This window comes from Cygnus olor, chromosome 10 (genome assembly GCF_009769625.2).
Source record: "Cygnus olor isolate bCygOlo1 chromosome 10, bCygOlo1.pri.v2, whole genome shotgun sequence".
Taxonomy (NCBI): Eukaryota; Metazoa; Chordata; class Aves; order Anseriformes; family Anatidae; genus Cygnus; species Cygnus olor.
The window spans coordinates 14009914-14031657 of NC_049178.1; the positions used below are offsets into that span (position 1 = coordinate 14009914).

The window sequence follows — 21744 nt, forward strand, 5'->3', positions numbered from 1 at the left end:
TAGTATTGTAAGAGACACTCCTTATCAGCTAACTCTCAAATATAAAAGACAATTTAGATAAAATGGTATTTAGCAACAGTTCTAACAAAGAATTTAAAGATTTTTTCCCTATTATAAATGTATTCCTACAGAACCAAAAATAGCTTAAATCACTACTGCAAAGTTGAGAGAAAATTCTCACGGATTAAGCTTGATAAATTACCATTCTGTGCAGATGCTTTACAAGCAGGTAGATGAACTTGTACAGAAATTGATTTGATAAAAAGAGATTGGTTCTGGTACCTGAACTGACTTTTTAAAGTGCAGATTATGCCAATAAATGAGATCATTTCTTTAGTTGCCAATTATAAAGAAACATATTTTAAATAAAAGCTACAGGGAAAAAAAAATCTACTAAAAGTTTAATCCTATGGTACTGCTGATTCAAATGCAACAACTACTACTTATTTACATATTTTTGAATAGCTGGATGTATGAGGATATTGTAAGTCAGAAGAACGTTATCTATTGCATACATGAGGCTCAAAGCATATTTGGAACACTGTTTGTATTTCCTAACACTGCTTTGGGAAAAGTATGCAAAAATAAAGATACAAAGAAATCACTCAATCATACAGGTACTGAAAAATCTGGGATATTAACTTAAAAAAATAGAGAAATGAGGTCTAGCCTTTGGGAAAAGAAATTAACAATACCAAGTTATATGAGAATTTTAAATTATAGTTTATGCCAAGTTACATAAGAATTTTAAATATATAAAAAAACAGTTATGGTTTATAAGGCTGTAAGGAGCCTGTGTCAAATATAACAAGAAATTTAATGAACTTAGACATGAATTTAAGGTAAGGAAAGGCCAGCGTTATCTGATCATCATCTTGAACCCCATTACATTACGTATCAGAACTTTCATTTATTTATTTATTTTAACAGAAGTTCTGACCAACTGCAGAATAGGGAAGAGAAACCATCATAATGCAGAAAAGACTAAGAAAGTTCAAATTACATTAGAATCCTAACCTTGGGAAGGTTCAAAAAGAAGCTTGATATCATCGTTGTTCCCCATTCATGTATATATATGATTTCAAAAGTGAAAAATAACTCTCACCATAAGAAGTCTTATTGAAACAAGTGAAATGAAGTCAAGACAGCTTCAGATAATTGGTACTTCAGCGAAGGGATCACAATAAAACAGTTTAAATTACAGGATTCCAAGAAAAATCCCATTTTATCCCATCATATGCAACACAGAAAAACTCTTCTAACCACAGCCACCTGCATGCTTAAGAGAGAAGGTACTTGTGGAAAAAAACATCTGTTATCAGTGCTAACATATTCTTCTAAAATGTTGGTCTTGGGTTATCACCTTTTAATCATGTTGCTAAAAAGAACAAATTTTACCATAATTGGTGTTCTTTAGAAAGCACACAGAAGTTGAATGGCTCTCAAATTGTTTAATCTTTCAGCATAAAGTTGACAGCACATTTGTTTATTTCACTGTAAAAGTCATATAGTAAAGACAAAAATGTTCATTTGTAACTTGTATGAAACGTTGTACACTATCCTGCAAAGATCTAAAATGATACAATCACTATTTTAAAAGACTTCAGAAAATTAATAGCTTATTAGAAGAAACATTTTAAATGTATTTCAATGAACAATTAAGTGGGAAAAAAATGATGTTACACATCTATTCCAATTGTTCTTCAGAGGTGATCTGATTGTAAGATGTGGAACAGCACATTTCTTATCCATCAAGAGTACTCTTAAGATAAGACAGTTGAAGAAAGTAATTTGAACAGCTTAACAACTAAGTCACTGCATTTGAACAACCATATCTATACAGATGAAATAGAGACTAAAAACAATATACTTGGCTGTCTGGAATTTGTTGGGTATTTTATTCAAGACAATATTGATGCTCCCTGGCAATCAGCTGCTGCTCATTTTCGTGATAAGCACCTGTCCCTTGTACATCTCCAACATCAGTGCAGAACTAGTGGTTATCAGTTGCACATGTTTTCACCAGCTAAACAAAGCAAAAGTGTCACCTTCCATCCCCTTTCCAAGCTAAAGGGAGAGGTAAAAGAGGAGGACATAAAAACAAGTCTCAGCATTCAAATCTCTCTTTTTATCTCCTTTGGGGAGCTAGCTAAGTCCAACAGACTCAGTTTCTAGCATGTGTCTCTTTCTCACCATAATTGCAAATCTGGGACTGGGGAAGACACACTTGTTTGCTCCTCTGTCAGCAAAATGAAAAGGCCTCCTGTTACTTTGTCACCTTTGGGTATCCCTCCACTATACAAGACCTCACTTCTCTAGAGCAAAGTCTAGCTTATGGGAGGAAAACAAGAAGAAATTACAATTAACAATAAGGGGTACAACTTAAGATTTAGTTTCACCTTTGCAAGTGACCTTAAAAAAAAAAAAAGGCAACAATTCTCAATCACATTTAATCAAGGAGAAAATCCTCGAAAAAAGCTCAAAATGAAAAAGAAACTTCTCCCAACACCAAAAAGGAGTAGTTACTTCCAAGAAGTGTTGACAACAGATTATCTTCTGCATTATACAAAGAAAAGGGATAAATATCAACATATGTGATAACTGCTGGTAATCAAAGTGAATAATTTAGAACTCATTTGCTAGGTATGTATCTGCCAATACATCAACTGCTTGAGTTGTTCATTCCACAGCTAAACTGCTGCACAAGAAGCAATTTTAAAAAGAATTTTTATGTAATGCTTAACAATTAATCAAAGTGTATCCACTGCTTTACAAATAAACCATTTTTCCTTTCACATTACACGTTTAATAATGGGTTTATTCTTAAAGTGGTTGATGATAATTCTTTGTCTTCACAAAAACACAAATGAGAGAGAGGGGTTTTATAACCCACTCTACTGCAGCATGTTCTTGTTATGCCATTCAGTGAACAAAAGGGCAAGCAGATATCTCAGGATATTATCTAGTTCATATTTCCACCCTAAGGCAGGATAAATCCATTTCTGTATTAGCTAATTCACTCATCCAAGATGATCAAAGAACCTGAGAGGTAACCCAACAAATGTTTTATCTTTACCTGTTCGTATTCATAATGGGAAGGTTATTGAATTTCTGAACCATTTGCATGCTTAACAAGCCTTAATGTGTTTCTTATATAGCTTGAAACTTTGTGTAAGTTTCAGTCTATCCTCTTCTGGCTGATGTGCCTACAAAACAGAGCATTTTACCACTTTGAAATTGTTCTGTCTCCCTCACGCCCTCTTTCATTCCCCTTTCAGCTGAGCTACCACAATTCTTATGACTTCAGAGCCTGAGAAGTACTCCAGAAATGACAAATCAACTGACTAGATAAGTTCTGTATTAACCAAGAAATTTGTTTAAAGAATGGAAGCATAGTCCACTTCCCCATCCCCGATAGTTGAGACCATTAATAATTGATCATATACCCAAGGCTTTGACACTCCAAAAATTCACTGCCAACCACATACTCTGACTCTTGGATCATTTGCATTGTACTCTACTGCAATTTACCAAGGCAGGCCCGCAACCCTATCAAGGATGAACAACATCGATGAAACCCAAATGTAAGAACTTTCTTTGCTTCCCAAATCAGGGAAGATGAACTGTTCATTACTGAAAGGTCTTGATTTCACAATGCAACTTCTTTAAGGAGTTACCAGTTACATAATGGGATTGCTTCAGGTCCCGTTATGGCCACACACATTTGAATGAAAAAAGCTGAAGGCTTTAAAGTCTTGAAATTCTCTGTTTTGTCTAAATATCAATTTTAGAAAATACATAGGTACATCAACCACACAGTTCAGCTGACCATTAAATAACATTAGCTTGGTGGAGAATTAGAAGATGCAGAAGACTACAGACAGAGTAGCAGGGAAAGAACAGAGGAAAATTTGGGAAGATTTAGGAAAACTTGGTGGGAGGTATTTTTGTCCCTTTAGTGTATAAAATATTGAAGCACATATTAGCACACTTTCACACTGCAAGATTATGTACCCTAAGGTCTATTTCATATCAGGGGTAAGCAGAAGAGAGTGGCAGGAGGTTTGAGTTTGAGCGCACCTCACAACAGATTTTTACCAGAAAGGCAATCTCTCTTCAGAGGTTAGAGTGTGCAGCTGGGTACACTGTTTTTACCAATGCCAAGCCTCTTGGCTTCATATAATCTGCTGTTGTGATCGGATTAAAATGTTTTTGGAAGAGACAGAGGAATAAGCTCTATCACAGATCACAAAATAACCCTCACCCCAGATCTGTCCACTGGGGGTTGGACTCTCAAGCTTAATCGCTTCTTCAAACACAGAGTCTTATATACAGCCTGTGTCCTGAGTACCTAAAGCTGGTTTGCATTACTGGCTCTATTGTAATCCCTTTGTTTCTTTTTAAGACATTCTGATGCACACGATTGTGCTCCCAGTTCAAAGGGGAAACTTACAGATTTAGAAATACATAGAGGTTCCTGTTATGTGACTTAACTTTTATTTTTCAAGGCGTTTCCAAACACTGTTTAACTAGGTACTGAAAATGGATACATTAGCCATGTGGATTTTGTTACTAATTTCTTTGTTCATTGCTGTCAGGACCATGTGAAGAAATCACTGATGGGTCTTATGTCTCAGTGAACAGAGAAGTACGTTCACATGAGAAATAGAAACTTTCATTAGGGGTTCGCAGGCTCGCTTCTGTGTGTTACTCAGTCTTTTATCTGGAAGAAGAAAATGCACCTTAGATGTATTTAATAGTGAGGGTCACAAATTATTTGACAGAAAAATTCATCCATAAACGCTCTTTGGGTGGGAAAATGTGTGTTCTCCATGAGAATCTTACTGAACTCATCAGAATAGAGCGGTTTAGTTTGGGGAACCTTTTTTTTTCCTCCTACATGCAGTTACAAAAGTATATATTGCTTTATAGTGGAAATATATACTATATCAAGTCATCAAAAACAAATTTTTAATGATTTAGAGCATCAATTATTAGCTACCTGCCAAAGTACCAGTTGCTAAAATCTCTGTTTAGTAAACAGTACGATTGGAAAGCATTACCATCAATACTGTGTATTTAGGATAATCAGTAAACACACATGTTGCTATAAAGCAATACTTTCACAGATCTAATATTTCTTTGGTGAGAAACTTCAACATTACAATTCTTCATTCAGATTTTATTTTAAACTTCAGAATATCCTAAAGATCATGAGTTTTAATTAGATCTGTTCTTTCAAACAAGTCACAATTCTTTATGCTTACAGATAGCAGAGCTTGAGATAATCAAACTTCTGAAATGGTTACATGAAATTAAAACATTAACTTCCAACTACTACACAGTAAATCACCGCATTGTCCAAAGAATACATGAAAGGAAAAGTATATCTCACTTCTACATACTGATAGAAGCTCCCTCTTAAGACCTATTTTAACTACACAAATATTGTAGTTACAAGGACATGGAAAAAAAATATAAACCATATAGTTCACTGTGAGGATGATTAGGGTGATTTCGTAGTGTGCAGGGAAGGGACAATATGACCGTATGCATTTCACTCATATTACACTAGCATATTACTGGAGAATGGCGATTAAACATTCCTGTCATGCATAAGATGGATGCAGCAGCCTCTTGTTGTTTGGTGAAGGTCATGAGTAATACCAAACCTATGACTGCATTCTTACCTAAGTAATTCCAAATGTGATTTGATAATGAGTTATTGGGAAATATGAACCTGATGTAAAAAATCTACCAATACTTAGGAAACAAGTATATGCGATAATCCATGTTACTATGAAAATTAGTGACATCATTTCTCTAAGCATACATACAAAAATCACCATGAAGAGACTTTATATAATGTGGCATGTTGTCAGTCCACAGAGTATTTAACAACACTGAAAAGGACTCTAAGAGGTAGTTGGTTGATTCTATTAAATCCCTCAACCAAGGTGCACATTTTGTGAGACAGTTTTTTCTGTCAGTACTTTGTCTATTGTTCTGTTGACATCAATATGATTTACCGTCCTCCAATAAAACCCTTCTGGTTTCACACAAGTAACATACACAGGTACAAAGAGGATTTTTTTTTTTTTTTTAAACAGAAAACTAATTCCAGTGCTCCAGATAGACAACTAATAAATCAGAACAAAGGAGAAATACATACTTTAGTTGATTTTGTATTCTGTCAAAACACCTTTCTCAAATGCATAAAATTTTAACAAAAATGTATACTAAATTAAGTGTAATCAAAAATTTAATTAATGGGGAAGAAAGTTTTGAAAAAATAAAAAGCTCTGGTTGGTAGTGACACAGTATTTTAAAATATAGGACTGCAGAAAGGTACACTTTACTGCTAATGATGATCCTAGGATTTTCATTCTCGTACTTGTATCTGCATAAGAATTGGTAGATGGCAGAGTTGACACCCAGGAGTACGTGTTTGGAGACCTAAATGAAAATGCCTCCAGAAGAACCTCAGTACACTAAAAGTAAGACCACTTGGGACTGCTCTAGTTTCAGCTGCTGAGAGCATTGCCTGAGCATCATTCTCGGGATCTGCACTAAATCTCCCTGAGACTGAGAAGGTAATGAAAGTACCTCCAAGAAAAAATGGGAATAAACTAATTCATGGATAATTGAATTGTAGTCACTAAAAATTCTGTAAAACCAAGTCTGGAGCAAAGCAGCAATAACCAATCATTCCAGTTGCAACCCTTGCAGGAAGGCTATACCACAGGGACAGACTCCTTGAGACTTAAAGCTGAGCTCCTGAGCAACTGCTCTCACATTACCTTAGATAACATTAACAGTTCGAGTAATTGTTTGCTTGCCTTTGACTCCTACTGCTGCTTTTTAGTAATTAATGCTGTTTATTATATTAGTGACTATGGATCAAGTGAGAATGAACCCTCCTGTCTCAAATATTCCATAACCACAAAACAGTCCATATTCCCTGTCCTAAAAGTCCACGGCCCAACACTAGGGACCAATGCTGAGTCACATGTAGCTTTTAGTATACACATAACCAAGAACACAGAAAAGAAAATAAGCGAAGACTACCTTTACTAAAAAATTTAGAGCCCCTAGCTCATAGAACTGGGAAGGATAAAATGCATGGCCACAAACATCCAGAACAACTTCCCTTGAGCAATGAAGCATCCATCGGTGATTTCACTAGTGTTCCAGGAATTAATAGTTTGCTTTTTTTTTTCCTTCCCATTCACAGCTAGCTCATTTAATACTGCCCTTTTGAAAGCCATTATAATCATAGAACCCAAACTGTTAAAAGAAATTTTAATAAAAAAATAAATCCTCTTCAGCACATAAAAAGAAACATCAAAATATTTCATCTTCCTCATTAATCCCATTAAAAACTTCTATTTGTTATCCTGCAAAAAAGCACTCCCATATTTTTCCAGCTAAGCAATTTGACAGCATATAGGTAACTTTAGAGACCTGCTATTTTATATATATATACATATATAAATACATACACATATATATAAAAACATATATATATATATATATATACACGCATACACTAGCTTTCAAGCCAACACTTTGAAGAGATTGACAGAAACGTATATTAACAAAAAGCCTACCCACCTATTAATTACAAAGCTTTATACTAGAACATATTTCAGGTGTGTTTTAGAGCAATACCGATATTTCTTTCTATTTGGCATTCTTTGACATCATATATATTTGCCCCTCAGTATCATTATTTAGAATGATAAGAATCATAATTTAAAACAGATAGATGTATGAAAGGTACTTAAAAATACTGTCAGAGGTAACAGGCAGACTTTCAGTTCAAGATATTAAAACTCCATTCGTTCTCAGTTTCATGTATTTTTATTCTGTGGTGTAGCTTCAAGGCACAGCATTTTGATTTTTTGGAGTAAAGAACGCAGAATACAAAACCCAGTCAAAGATATAGACTCAGGTTGGTTTGGTCCCTCTGCAGAACAAAACCCAGGACATCCTTATTTATAAGGAGCACTAAGAAACTTGTTTCATTTTGGTGTGTTCTTACTTATAACCTAAAGCAATAAATTACTAATTTTTATTAATTACTGTGTGTCTTTGAGAGAAGAAACAGGCTCAAAGAAAAAAAATACAGAAAACCAAAGCAGAAAGTAAAATTTTATGCATCTATCAGGAGATTTTCACATGGATGTGGCATTTGAAATGTTAAAGAGAGAAGGATAAATTCATTTCTTAGGGCTTATAATTTTTTCCTAAATTTGTCATCTCAGCAAGTTACTAAAACCACTGGAATAAAGACTGTATCTTCTCTAAGGAGGGTTTCATATATATTTATAATCTATTACATAAGCACATCCACATAATGGGACTAATCATTTTCCATCTATTTTTTTAAAAAAAGGAATAACAAGAAGGACTTTTCTTTGTACAAAGCACTGTACATTTGAAAAATTAACATCTGTATTTTCATCCTTAGTCATATCTTTAACATATTACTGCCAGTGATTTATAGTAAGATACGTGAAATAGCTAGGGTAAATTTCAGTGTGGACTAATTTTCATTATTATTGATGTGGGGTATCCTTTTTCATCAAGTCCCAGAAGGAATGAATGAAGCAGCTCCACAACACTAAGAAACATGTGCAAAAGTATCTGAGACAAGAGTCTAAAGGCTAAAGCCATTCTGAAAGCCTGTCATGCTTCTTTCCATAGATGACTTTTTTTTTCTGATTTATGAAGCGTTTCATAACACATTCCTGTCTTTTGAACTTGTCACTAATTTAGCACTACACATTGCATCAAAAATCTCAACCAACATATTGCCAGTACCTAGAACATAACCTTCTCCCCACCCCAGTCATACATTCCCAGCTGGGGCAGTGGGGGCAAATATAACTTATCAAATTCTTCTGGGATGTGTATTCAGTTCATCAACTATATGCACAGCATAGATGTCATCCAGAAGGTTTCAATTTAGCCACGGAGATATTCCAGTTTTTCATTCCTGAGAAAGGGCTGACAATTGTAGCTTACTCTACAAAAATCAAAATCCAAATATGACTTGCAGAGGCAGTTTTACTGCATGCTTTATTCATTCTATTAATCACAGGGTTTCCTTTTTTAAAGATATGCAAAACTAGATTCTTCTAACGAAACACTAGCAGGCAGACAACTCTTGAAAGACACCTTAAATTGCTTTTATTCTGTAAAGTCAAATGGGACTATTTAACGTTTTTCTGTAATCACTAAACTGAAGGCTAATCATAGAAAGCTGTGACAGCTAATGGGTCTGTATTAGTTAAGCTAGTCAGAATGGATTTAACTTTCATTTCTGCTCAGGTGATGTCCACAAGTCATTAAAGGAGAGAATTAGCTGTCCAGTGTCCAAGCAATACAGTGCAGTTCAGGGATGAGAGCTGCTTAATAGCAGCTGAACAAAAAAGAAAAAGCATGCCAGCCAACACCCATTTCTGTGCTCTTATACTCCCACTTATTTGTCTATACTGACTATTTGCAGCCTTCCACTTAGAGCTCTCAACCATTCTGGATCAGGGAACTTTGTCCCCTCTGGATTTTCAAGGCAGTTTTCAAAGTGAGTCCTGTTTTGCAGCTTGGTTTCTCAGCACTGCATTTCTTCAATTTATAAGAATGAGGCTATCGTACTGTTACATCTACCACATTTTTAAAAATGAAAATATGTTCAGAAGCTCAAATATTTTTAAAGTTTCTACCATCGAGTGGGAGTGAGATGACCTTATTCTGAATTAAAAGCACAGAGCAATTGTTTAAAAACTGAAATTCTTAGTTATTTGAAATATTTATTCACTGATCTTAAATTGGCAGTGGCTAATAGAAGACAATTAAATGCAGCTTCTAATACAGCATTTAGGACAGATAGTTTATTGAACAGCTATTGACATGGTTTGGTGACATTAAAAAACTATAATACAATCAAGTGAGATCATAAATAAAATGGCAATTAATTTTGATAATATTAAAAGTTTCTAGTGCACTGATTGAGATATTTTTTTTAAAACAGTATCACATGCAGCTAATTCCAGCCCACTAGTAAATGGTAGTCACTGGGGTAACAAAGTCTGATGATTCTACAGGAGGAGAAAAAGTGCCAAAAGAATACTTAAACACACAGAGTACAATTTACATTCTGCTGAATTTAATGCCTGCAAAGCCTAGGATACTGCTTGATATGTTTATCAGACAGTGGGGTAAAATTCAGGAAAGGTGAGAGAGAAGTTTCAAAACCATTTGGAAGAATGTAATAATAGTTTATTGTTGTGCTTCAAGATAGGTCTGTTTATAACATGCTCACTGTATCATCACTATGAAACTCCCCTGAAATTCTGATTTATGCACGTAATACTAAAAACTTCTGGAACACACTGTTTAGGGAGGGTGAAAAAGATGGGAATATCAAAATATTATCAAGTTTTGGAAGCCAATGTGTCCAGAACCTTTACACTAAAGGTTCATAGATGTCTACAGGTCAAAAGCTAAAAATGTGTCTTCTGTGTTTTTTTTGTTTGTTTTTCCCAATATTGCCAATTTTTTGAGCAATTCTTAAGTCTTCCACAGGAAGGATGATAAAGATTTCTTGAAAAACATTAAGAAAAATGTGGGAGTTGTTGCAATATCCAACAGTGCACTGTTTGAGGTACTCAGCTGGTGCTGTACAGTGCAGAAATACTGAACAAGAACACAGCAAATTTGGAAAACTATCACCATAAATTAGAAGGACATTGAACTGGTCTAATTCTTCTCTTGATCATGGCACATCTAAAATTCTTCTATTTCAAAAGTTTCAGTAAAGAAAACCAGCAACACTAAGTAAAGGAAAAAAAAGCCCATTGAATTTTTAACGTTTGTTTATAAGAAAAATGCAAAGCTAGACCTTTAAAAAGACTCAGAACTTCCCTCTTGTTTATAGGAAGGTAGGACTAAGAGCTGACACTTCCCAAACCATTATTTTCCTAGTAGGCAGGATATCAAGCCACAGGATTCGCAAGAAGACTGTGCTTGGGAAGAATATTTTCTCCAGAAAACAGATAGATAAAAAACATGACATACGTACTTGGTATTCCCAGATTTGCTGCAAGGCAAATAACCAGGGAACATATTAAACAAACAAACACCCCCCCCCCCAAAAAAAAAAAAAAAAAAATTGAAAAGTTCATCACCTTGAGAATATTCATGCCCCGTTTGCTAATCTTCCCCAGTTTTGGGGACATGCCTCACTTCTGATGTGAAAGGCCTAGAATTACATTCATCCTCTTTAAAACAGTTCCTCTGCCAGTTCTCTCGGCAACATACAACATGCCTCCCCCCCCGCCCCTTTTTATTTTTAATATATATTGACAAAAACCAGCAACAAAAAAAAGAAAAACACGTAATACATTCCTGAGCATATGATGTCAGCTCAGGAATCAGCTTCCAGCCCACAACTCTGTAGGCTGAAATTTGAATCTGTAGCTCCCAAGAGCCCTGCCAAGTCTCTCAGAAGGATGAATGAGTACCTCCTATACTTCAACTAGCAGAGAAAAATGGGTGTTTTGAACAAGATTAATGCTCTGAATCCTGGTCAAATAAGGCAAAACCTTTAACAAGTCACTTTCTCCTGTATCTAGGATGGTTGCCAGTAACTCCAGATGCGCAGATAAAAACACCTGAAAATGTTGTTGACTTGCAGTCTTGGAAGAGAAACGGGGATTACAAACAGCTAAAAGGAACCAGACTAAGTCCAACAAAAGCTCTGCATTTGAATAAATATTTGCCCAAAGACTACAACTGAAGTGTCCAATTAAGTAATTGGGTTGATCATTTCAGACATATAGCTTACATCAGCATGTGCTCCCACATCCATTACTCTAACTCCACTCGTGGAACTGGATTTTGACTTCCTTGCATTTTTTTGTTTGTTTCTCCTGAATACACTTTTCTCTCACTAAGAGCATGTTTTGGCCACACTGTAGATTTCAACTTGTGTTTTGCTGCATGCTATAAAGTAGTAAACACTCTTTTGGTCTGTATGTGAAATTTAAGGCTGCACAGAAACCCTAAGGTCTCAAATACATCGCTCAGACAAGTTGCCTTCCAGAGCAGGTTGCTGCCACCCTGATGGTTCTCAATGTCACTTGGGAATAAAATGTTCAGGAAAGAAACATCTAGACACATCTATTATATTTTTCATGCTTATCTGGGGAGGTTTCTTCTCTGGTTAAGAGAATATTTTCAAGCAAAGGTTAATTATGCACTAGCTTTCTAAGAGCCTATAAAGGATTTACAACAGGTTGTTGGCAGCATGTGGTAGTACTGATCACCTCCCTGCACGGCTGCAGAAATCAGATTGATAGCTGCCTTATGCAGAATTGGTTTAACTACTTTTTCTTTAGTCCCCTTATAATTGGAAAAAAAAAAAAAAGGGAAGAAAGAAAGAAAAGACTGTTCTGCAATCTAAATTCATGAACTAAACCATACATAGCAATGAATTGCAGATCTCCTAGAATCACTGACAAAGCTGCCGTTAACTTCAAAGCAGCCCAAATTTGTCCAAAAGGAATGGAATAAAAGAATGACATCTGAGGTTCTCAAGGTTAGGCAGAAAATATGAACAAAGGGGAAAGTTCTTTTACCAGCAGCTCTCTGCAGCTTTCCTTCAGAACTGTTGTTAAAGCTCTTGTTCATCCACCGAAGGAGCCTGAGGCAGTGACCTGCTGGCAGCCATACACAGAATTAACTTCGATCCTAGAAGCAACTTCACCAAACTTGACTAGTCATTACCCCTATAAGTTACTGATGTATCCAGGTACATACCTTTTTTTCTTCATAATAAATTTATGAATTTTGGGGATTTTAGAACAAATATTACCTAAAGGTTGTCAAAAGGCTGCTTCATTATTGAAAACAGGCTAAATCTTTTTAAGGAATAAATTATTCTTGTTTACGAATAGTAAAAGCAACAGAAGAAGCAGACAAAAATAAGTCACTGACAAACTGAATACACCAAGGGTATCTTCCAGGTACCATATGCGCAATGTATATATTTCAAAATGTCATACATATATAGTTATGTTAAAAACAGCAATGGCACTAAAGAAGCAGTTACATAAATACCACAGATAAAATCCTTGTTTAAAACTGCATCAATACATGTGTTGCTCCAGCAGAGCTCACAGTAACTTCTACATAAAAGAGAAGGTCAGAACAGAGTAAGAAGGTAAATATCGGCATGTGTACTAAAAATCTGTAACATTACTTAAGCATTTGTGAGCTAAACAAACAGGTCCATGTTTTGGGTTCGGATTGACATTTAACAATAAAGCGAACCAAATGCAAAGTAAACATTACCAAAAAAGCAGCCAATGTAAAATTCCTGTTTTGACATCTTGCCAGATGATAAAAATGATGCCCCACATGGAAATTAGATTTTTCAAAGCTACCATACTGAATCATTTAATTTGTTTAAGTACTCTTAATGCAGTTGCACACTGCAACAAGCATTTGAATTTTAGATTAAGCAAATGAAGGCCAAGGTATTTCTTCATGCACACAGTTACAAAGAATACTTAATAGCAGGATGCCACGTAGCTTATAGAGACAGACAGTAACCCAGTGCCGTTTCAGCTAGCCATCAGAAGGATGGATGCATTTTTTACCAATATTATTTTTGCTTAATATTGAAATTACATCCCTTTCCATCCCTCCTATATGTAACTGTGTCTCATAGGTAATCCATGGAACTAAACTAGTGTAGGATAACTACAGTTCCTATTCGCTGACATTACCACCCTACAATTTAGCACCCTACAACTTTCAAAAGTGTTTAAATAAAATTGTTTTGTTGATCAGTCAGGGTGGGCATTCAAACTGTAAAGTCCGAAGTTTGAACACAGAGCGTTTAGAGAAGTTAAGCCATCGTAAAGTCTCTTTGTGCTCTCTCTACTGATCACGCCTGCCAACCCTTTTCTGCCTCCCTCAACAACCTCTCGCAAACCCAGTAAAGGTAATCCAGATCTTCTCACGTTGCCAGCACAAAACTCTAAACTATTTCTTTCATATTTTCTCAGCCTAGACAGCTCAGACCTAGCTGAAATATTTATCTATACCTTGTGATCCATTAACAATAAATAAATAAATAAATAGAAGAGATGAAGTGAAGTCTAGGGAAAAGGTTTCTAAATTATAACAAAGCATTTATTAATAGTTTGAGTTCTCATTACCCTTTTTTTCCAACAATTAAAATATAGCCCATTAATGCTACAAATCATAGATCAAGCAGGCACTCATCTCAGACCTAGAGACAATAATACTACAAAAAAGTAGTGCCACCTTCAGTACTCCATGTAATTAAGAGTGAATGAAGGCATCAGTTACTGTGAGAAATGAGTACTCCATTTCTTCCTGGAGAAAAAGAAATCACCTATCAGATTTAAATGGCCAGAAATACTGTGTCAGCAGAAGGAAACAGATTGAAAACATCATCAGACTGTTGAAAGGGCGATATGAGGGGGAAGAATATATTATCAATTGCTCTGTTTCATGTGGTTTTAACATATATTGGTCATGCTCATGTTGCCATAAGCATGATCTTACTAATTTTAAGCAAAGAACTCAGTCCTGGGTTAATTATTTGCAGCCTCACAGTCTGTAGGCACCTTGTGATCCTTGCATAACAACATACAATTATGTGTTCAGTAATGTCAGACCAATTATCAGGCAGATGGGTGGCATCGGAAGCATGCATCTTGTTATTACAGAGATCCAACTCTACAGTCCTGCAGTGAAGAGCAGAACGGCTCTAATCCGTGGAAAGGATGGGAAACAGCTAAACAGAGATTAAACATCTGCACACTGTCCAAGTGCATTTTCTCCCTGGTGCAATTACATGCCTTGTAAAGACCCAGCAGATAGACTTAGCTAGCATTAACTATTTCAGTACTAATTCTTTCAGAAGTGGTTGATCGTTTGACTGTGTTTCTTGCCCTACTGCCTTATTTTAAAACTGTGTAGGCCAAATCATCAAATTGATTGGTTTCCTGACAACTAACACAGAACAGTTAACTGCCACTATAAATATTGTATGGGAGAGAATTTTTAAGAATCTTCAATATACCTGAGGAGTCCAAACCCATCTAATAATAAAAGGCTTCAAATTTTTAATAGCAGTAAGCCTCAAGCAGAGAAAACTGAAGTTATATTTGGCTAGCAGTGTAAGATAAGCTGTCACTTTGTCAAATGATTTCTTACTAAACCTGACTGCAAGCATAAAGCATTAGCATAATTTATTAGAACAATTAGAATGCATCCTTGTTGTCTTCTAATTAGATTATTTTTTGTACTGGTAATTACATTAGACAAGAAAAGAATAATAGTTTCAGATTTCTAAAATCATCTGTAGAGTATGTGAGGAGAGGATGATCAATAATGCTAATCTACTGGAACACAAATTCCCAGAAGGAAATATTTTATCATGAGTGATTCTTTAAATAATCAGCGTTCTTTCTCAAAGTCCATGTTAATCTCACTCACACTAAGAAAAAAAAAAAAAAACAGAGGATTTCTAGGGGAATGTTGCATTGTCATTTTTCTCACTGACCACAAACCCAGAAATAAGAGCTGGCATTATCGTTATGAAGATAACTGGAATAAGAAACTTCTGCAGAGCATCCCCCCCACATACCTGCCATACCTTCTGACACCAGAGATATTCCAAAACATCTGATTACCTGTAATACCTAAAAAGAGTTAATAACACATACTTCAAAATATCTTTTTCATTGGGGAATGCCATCAATTGCTATTTTGTGGCAGACTAGCTAAAGAAATCTCAGATTAAAAATTGGTCCCTAAAACCAAAATTATCAAAATATCATCGTATATTATAAAAATAAATGCCTTCAGCAGCTCTCATTAACATTTCAGCAAAGGAGATCTAGGGAGAAATATACAACATCTTTTTTTCAGTGCTTGCTCTGGAACAACTGCAGCTGTTAAATTCAAGTAGAAAATTCAGCCTAGTGCACTCTTTACTGTCAAGGACATCTCAGATGAGAAAAGACCTGACTTATCTATTGATAGCTCAGCCAGCTTCCTTAAATGGACTGCAAATAATTTTCTGAAAGCTTTGTAAAAGTACAGATAATTTTCAACGAAGCAAAAAGACAACAATCTTGAATTTCTTTTCCATCATACATTTCCACATCAGTGCAACTGTGCAGCAATAGGCAAATAGGAGATGATATGCTACAGGTGATTGCACATATCTTCAAAAGAAGATACTGAAAGTAAGTTCTTACATTGTATGATTCTTCAATTCCAAAGTAATGTTATCTTCTAGAGAGTTTAGAGTCTGTTTTGGGTGGTTTTCAGAATGGGGACTGGAAATGAGAAAGGGGAGTTACAAGTATTTCAGAAAGCAACCAAAAAATAATCATACAGCTAATTTAATCCTATGCATTTAACAGAGATATGAAATTAAATATATGAATAAGCTGCAAAGAGTTACTAACCATTTAGAAAATAGACCTAAATCTAATCCTAATAAACTCTTCCCAACCTACTAACAGGAAAGCACCCCACAGTGATCCAGCATGATTAATTGCTGAGGAAGAGTTCACATTTTATAAATCCAATGGATCTGTAACTGAAGCAAATAAATACACTGGAATTTATGTCTAAAAAAAAAAAGGACTTAGCGGTTTAGCGGTTTGCTCAATGGTGGGAAAGATCTAAACATTATTCTAGTAAGGTGCAGTACAGAAACAGAACTGAAGGTACAGAAGTCCACAAATGGGTGAGACCATAAAGATACAAATTCCTCTTCTTACACAACAAAGATACAAATTCTTCTTCTTTCATACACAAAACAGAACAAAAAACTAACTTAATAGTCCACGTACAGAGATGACATCATTGCTGCAGGAGCAGAGTAACACCATGACCCTCTTGAGGCACAGTGTTAAAAGAAAACATTATCTCTGTTAGTATGAATTGGGCTTAATGGACAAAATTAAAACAAATAACAAAATACCCACCAGAAACAAATAAGCCGCTTTACATTTAAGAGAAAGCAAAATGCAACTTTCTGGCTACTGCTCATTTTTTTTTCCCATCCTAATACTTTATTCCCCTTCTTCAATATAGGAGCTATTAAAACTGAACCCTGAGTCTAAAGACTGTGTTAAATATATATCTTAATTTCTAGACTTACATAGTAGTGACAATGCTTAGAATTTTAGCTTGCTTGTCACTTACGTACTAATCCTCCAAAATTTTTCAAGTTTCCCCTGTCATAGTCCTCAAAAGCTGTTAAACTAAGTTTCCTGATTATGAGCCACATGTAGCTCTCAGATGGTCTCCACCACCTAATCAAAAAGTACAGGAATTTCCAGTTTGAGTATAAATTTTCAGTGAATGAAATTCACTTGACAAGAACTGACTTAAAAAGAAGAAAAAAAACAAAAAAAATATCCTGGGAATCTGGAGGTTCTTGTCACATAATGCATTTCCCATTCCTTTTGTGCAAAGCTTCCCACTGAAAATGCACCCACAGGAGTATACAAATATAGTTCGGAGAGAGAAGTATGAAAGAACTTTGTTGCACAAATTTTAATTAACGATTGGTTTCAAGTATTCAAAGTTTACAAAGTCAGTATGTTCCTATAGGCCTGATTGCTAACTAAGCAGAAATACAGGTATGCTGCCATTTGGTTTGTTCATAAATTATTTATAAATAGCTTTAAAACTCTTGTATTAAAGGCTACAACCAATAAACTCGATGAAGTAGCTGTCATCAGCAGTCAGTAGGTAGTCTGAGAAAACAGGCAGTGGCAAGTAATCTTTTAAAAACTCTTTTACCGCCTTCCACAATTATCTTAAATGTAAATGACAGCCTCCCCAGTGACTGTTACTAGGCTTTTATAATTCCTGTATGTAATGCCAAAAAGTAAAGATCCAGATTTTCCAAAAACAGGACAGAGAGGAGGAAAAAAACAAAAAAAAACACCACACAAACATCATGTTTCTGTAAGAGTAGCCCTGGAGAGGTTGCTTCTTTACTTGTCCTCTTTTATACAAGATAGTTCAAACAATAGTGAATCTACGTTAGCTTTAAATAATTGCGAAATTGCTCATAAATAAATAAATTGATAAAAAATAGAAAATTTTATTTACACTTCACGTACAAATACCTTCCAGACCTTATTCAGAGAGCATAATTTTTTCACTAGATTTAGTCACTAGATTGAGATTCATGTTACCTGAGTTCAGTATTTTGCTCTATCTCGGGCTCCAAGACTAGTTTTTAACACATCGCTTGATTTTCTGTGGCTCTATGAGGGCCAGTTAATTGACGTCTGTGGAACATTTAGATGTCAGGTTTAGAGAAGAAGGAAAAAATCATAAACCTTGGAATGTTCCTACTTCACTTGTATTTGGGGACATTTCAGTAGTTTGCAAACTCAGACCGTGATTGCAAATGATCAATCACAAACACAAAGCAAAATATTAATTTGCAGTATGAATACAGGCTTAGAGAGTTCCAAAAAATAAGGCTTGAATAAATGCTTGAGAACTTATAGAGGAAAAAAAAAAAAAAGCATTATTTGTAATATTAAAGACAAGCAAAAGCCCATACAAACATTCAAATAATTTTGTGACTACTGAAGTGGGAACTCACTCATTCCAATGCATCAAAAGCTGAATTTTAATATTTCACTGGAGTAATCTGAAACAAATTTTATAGAAGAAAAAGTAATACCACAGTTTAAATGGCACAGATTATATGAAAAAGAGATTTGTTAGCGTTTGTTGTGTATGTCATGACAAAACAGAAGCACAAATTTAAATGAAATCCAACTTCTGCATGCATTTTTAAGCTGGTCATTGTTGTGAATCAATGTTGCAGAAATTGTAAGCTTCTTGTATTTTATAAGATACATTAAGTGAACAAGTAACAATGTTAAAAAATAATCTCATTATGGCCATTATATCATGCATTAAAAAATAAGCATCCATTGTCAGAACAAGGTGTTGAGAACTCATGTGAAGGTCACTAATTTATGTATTTAGTTTTTTAATCATTATAGCAACAATAGTTGGGGTTTACATGCAGCAAAAAAGATCAGTGAGCAAAAAGCAGTATTATCACCTACTGAGCATGACAATATTTGCACACAGAAAAGGCATTCTACTCAACTACTTCAACTACATTAGCACCACCTCTGAATTATTTGTCACTTATTTTAGAAATAGATTCAGAAGTGTCCAGTGGTAAAATACCTCTGAATCAGTACTTTGAGTATCTGGAGCAGAACATCATATCAGTTATATTTTTTCCCACATGAAAACACGTAGTCACAGAGAAGAGCAGGTCCATTTACCTCACTGTCCAAGACAAGCTTGAGTTACAACCTTCCTTAATAAATACCTCACACAGAGGCAAACTTGCCACAATAAAACCAGACAAATACTAAAAAAAAATAAATATATATATATATATATGTCTATAAAAAGAAGATTTTCCAAATCTGTCATAAGGGTCAGGACAACGGTCTGATGCCAGCAGTCTTCACAGATACAAATGATGTACCTGAGCAGCCACTGAAAACAGAATTTAGCTTTCAGGACTCTTCATACATTTTTCCCCCTCAACCCAGATGTGTTGTAGTTTACTACTAGTTACTGCATCCATTCTCTGCATAGAACAGAGGCCGCTGACTTCTTTCCCCACCCATGGAAGGGTTTCTAACTCCTCACACCCCTTTCTCCGCCACATCAACTAAAGCCACCACTCTTCCTCACAACAGGCTTCCACAGTAGCCAGCACTGCAGCCACCCTTAAACACCACACTAACTTTATCCAGAGACCTGATGGTTATTTCTGCATCACGTATCTGCCAGTTATCCCATTCCAGTAAGGGGGAGTGGATGCGTCTCATTAGCTCTGCACAAAGGCAGCGCAGAATTGGCCATCCTTTTTCATGAGGTCCTCACTCTGGGTCTCGCTTATAAAACACTCGTGTCTTTGTACCATGGCATATCTCACCAGCCGAAGAACAAAACCTTTCCTACCTTACAAATTGAAGATCAACACATGATTAAAAATACCAAAATATTTCCGAAGCCTGTTACTCATGAGCAACAGAATGAAAATGAGCACATTAAAAGCTTGTTCCTAAGGCAGACATCCTGTGAAGGACTGAGCTCCTTTACCAACAGCACAGTGTATAAAAGGGGTCATTTCGTGGCAAAGCCATGGTGAGACACATTAAATATGGAGCATATTAATTAAAATACAGAAGAAAAATTTGTAATTTACTCAAGACTCCTAGCTAGTTTTAGATGAAAATGACATCCTGTGGGTAGCAAGTCAGCAGGATCTGGTATTATGCATTTTCAAACTATTTAATGAGCCTTTTTGTTGCTGTTATTTGTAGTTTGAAAAATAATTCAAAAAGAAAGAAGTGTTTGAAAGCATGATATTTAGCCAAAATAAGCATAAAGCCTGGCAATAACTCTGAACTCCTTGCACATCCATCACACCAGTCATCCCAAAGATGAGTAACAGCAGAGATAAGCAAAGATGAGCTGGAAGAAGACTGGGGAGGCAGGAATGACAAGGGATTAAAGTTGCACATTTTTCCTATAAATTGCTAGCAAAGTGCTGTAGGTTAAAGAAACAGCTGCTCTTTAGTAACTGGATTCTATGCGGTGCACTACAAACTGATATATATATATATATATATATATATATATGAAACTTTACTGAGCTCTGCCTTACTCTTACACCAGAGATGCTAACATTAAGAACGCTGAACAAAGGGGAAATAGAGATCCTACAGTTCACGTAATCAAGCTAATGAGCCAGAAGAACATGCCACGAAGAAGTGATAGCTATTTTAAGTCTTCTACATGAACTGACTTTTGGAAGCCAACAGGAGGTCAAGAAATCAATTCAACTTTCCTGATGCGGGTTTGAATCAGGACCTTCCTTAGGAGCACCACTCCACACCAAAACTGAAGGAAACCAAAACCACTCTTCAAACAGCTGAATCTCTTCATTTGCAGAGGTACATAACCTAAAATTCAAACCTCATGATTTTCCTCTGTAAAACATCTAATTAGCTTTTCTCTGAAACTGTGCAAGACTTACAGTGTCAAGGTTGAAGGAATGTTGATTTTGCCTTTATTTTGTTGACCTCTACTAACTAATTTGTATTTTCCACAAAATATGCCAAAGTGAAGATCAGACACTTAAATGACATTTTTTGAAGAGAAGTATGAATATTCTATAATGTTTCAAATGTGAATTCATAGCAAAAACTTGAGAAACCTGTGCGAATCAGTTTTGTGAGATCAACATAACTGACACCTAGAACACCACATGGTATACAACACCATTAAACACACAAATGTCTAAATTATATATCAGAATTACACTCTAAAGAGCAGTGTACTCATTTGAAAAAAGTGCATGCTTGATAATTCTCCAAAGCTAACCCATTCGGGTTGGCACTCAAAAAAAAAAAAAAAGGCACAAAAAATTCAATTCTTTGAAAGTCTGCTTTCAAAATTTCTCTCTCAAGTTGGTAAGAAGGAAATATGCTACTCTTAATTAAGATGAGACAAAAATATTTTATCCATTTGGCATGGAAGTATCCACACTGACAGATGTTCAGTGAAATGTTACACCATCTATGTCATTTACTATAGTTTGCTGTCAAGATCTTCAAC

At 35.4% G+C, this 21744-nt stretch overlaps 1 protein-coding gene across 7 annotated transcripts in view; it reads right to left on the minus strand.

Annotated features, from left to right (window-relative positions):
- FHIT (fragile histidine triad diadenosine triphosphatase) overlaps positions 1-21744 on the minus strand; it is a 495922-nt gene that overhangs the window by 457254 nt on the left and 16924 nt on the right. For 3 of the 7 annotated variants that reach the window (XM_040568622.1, XM_040568621.1, XM_040568624.1), the window contains exon 1: positions 16308-16388. The exons of 2 other annotated variants lie outside the window; for them this stretch is intronic. The gene's annotated coding sequence lies outside the window, so the exon portion shown is untranslated. Of the gene's footprint in view, positions 1-12644; positions 12723-16307; positions 16389-21744 lie in introns of those variants that run through there. 2 more of the 7 variants (XM_040568623.1, XM_040568617.1) reach the window with 1 other exon arrangement.